At 49.6% G+C, this 2,044-nt stretch overlaps 1 pseudogene; it reads left to right on the top strand.

The window, feature by feature from the left end:
- The first annotated feature begins 1,003 nt into the window (after nt 1-1,003).
- Nucleotides 1,004-1,997, top strand: LOC106516468 (sphingosine kinase 1 pseudogene; annotated as a pseudogene).
- The last annotated feature ends 47 nt before the right edge of the window (nt 1,998-2,044 follow it).

Raw genomic sequence — 2,044 nt, 5'->3', positions numbered from 1 at the left:
TTTCAAAAAATCGGAACTGAGCGTTAAGCCCTGCAGTGTGAACATAGCCTTAGATTCTTAGTCCTGCTGTTTCTGTGATGTTCTGTGGGCCGYCAAGTGCAAAATAAAAAATGTAAAAAAAATGTCAATAACATTTTCATTGTTTAGCTTATTTTCTGAGTGTAAAATCCTAGTTTTGCAGCTTGGACATCAGCCACAGCTGTGAGTTTGTAGGGAAGCATTAAAATGGTTAGCAACATTAGCAGGGTTAGCAACATTAGTAGGGTTAGCAGCATTAGCACGGTAAGCAGCATTAGCACGGTTAGCAGCATTAGCAAGGTCAGCAACATTAGCAAGGTCAGCAACATTAGCAGGGTCAGCAACATTAGCAGGGTCAGCAGCATTAGCAGGGTCAGCAGCATTAGCAGGGTTAGCAGCATTAGCACGGTTCGCATCATTAGCAGGGTTAGCAACATTAGCAGGGTTAGCAGCATTAGCACGGTTCGCAACATTAGCACGGTTCGCAACATTAGCAGAGTTAGCAACATTAGCAGAGTTAGCAACATTAGCAGGGTTAGCAACATTAGCAGGGTTAGTGGTTGCTTTTGTTGCAGAATGACATCGTGCACCAACAGCAAAAGTTGCATTTCATTCTGAAATACTTAAATGTATCCACAACATTTACATTTAACTTTTACATGTAGGTTTAGGATTTGCATATATTATTTGACATTTAATTTTAACATTTAGAAAAATTACCAAAATGTAACAGTGATAGAATGTTTAGAAAATTTTTGAACCAGGATTTTACACTCGGAAAGTGAGCTACGTAATATAAATGTGTTAGGGACATTTTTTTAAACATTTTATTTTACACTTGGCTCCCTAATCATAATTTGTGTCAAACCCCTGACATGTGCTATTGGTCAAAAATATATCAATTAAAGAGTCATGTTTCTGTGAAAGTATAAATACTTTGGTGATTTTATTTCACGCTAAACTTCTAATTCTTGATTTCCATCAGGTCACCTCCAGCGTGGAAYGAAGAGCTGCTGCTGAGCTGCGGCTTCATCCTCTGCAAAGGTCTGGTGGGTCCTCTGGACCTGGTGTCCGTCCACTTGGCCTCCAGGCAGCGCCTCTTCTCCTTCCTCTCTCTGGCCTGGGGCTTCGTGGCGGACGTCGACATCGAGAGCGAGAGGTACCGCCACGTGGGAGCCATCCGCTTCCTGATGGGCACCCTGGTGCGCCTGGCCACCCTCAGGGTGTATCAGGGCAGGCTGGCGTATCTTCCTGTGAAAGAAGCGCAGAGGCTTCAGAGGGGGAGCTCAAACAACCCGTCATCCACACCTCAACACCCCTCGCTCTGCTCCACCCTGCCCTGCCGCCTCGGTCCCAACTCATCGCCGAAGCAGAGCTCYCGCCACGGCCGCGTCGGCACCAACCTAAACCAACACTCCATCTCTAACTCCAACAATGTCATCACCGACACGAGGCCCGAGACGCAGAGCGACAGGAAGACCACCTCCCCCGCGGACCTGCTGCTTCCCGGCCTGGACCAGCGCGTCCCGGAGAGCTGGACCGTGGTCAAAGAGGAGGACTTCGTCTTGGTGCTGGCCATTTACCAGTCGCACCTGGCCGAGGACCTGTGGGCCGTCCCCGGAGCGGCGGCGGACGACGGACTCATTCACCTGCTCTACGTGACGGCGGGGATCTCCCGGCCCGCCCTGCTGCGCCTCTTCCTGGCCATGGAGAAGGGCGCCCACCTGGCGTGTGGCTGCCCACACCTGGTGTACGAGAAGGTGCGGGCCCTGCGGCTGGAGCCCGCCTCCCCGCAGGGCGTGATTACCGTGGACGGAGAGGTGGTGGAGTACGGACCGGTTCAGGCTCAGGTCCACCCGGGCTTAGCCAGACTCATAAGCGGATGAACTTCTTTATTTTTCTGGTTTGGCCTTTTTTTTTTTAACTCATGCTGTTCTCTGAAGTGCCAAAGACGTTTAATCAGCCTCTAAAAAGTCCTTTTATTTTTCTACTGAGACAACTTGTCCTTGTTTTTACAGACCCCCCC

The sequence above is a fragment of the Austrofundulus limnaeus genome, unplaced genomic scaffold, assembly GCF_001266775.1.
Source record: "Austrofundulus limnaeus strain Quisiro unplaced genomic scaffold, Austrofundulus_limnaeus-1.0 Scaffold38, whole genome shotgun sequence".
Lineage (NCBI taxonomy): Eukaryota > Metazoa > Chordata > Actinopteri > Cyprinodontiformes > Rivulidae > Austrofundulus > Austrofundulus limnaeus.
The sequence above is the reverse complement of the archived record's forward strand: the minus strand, read 5'-3'. Positions and strand labels throughout refer to the sequence as shown.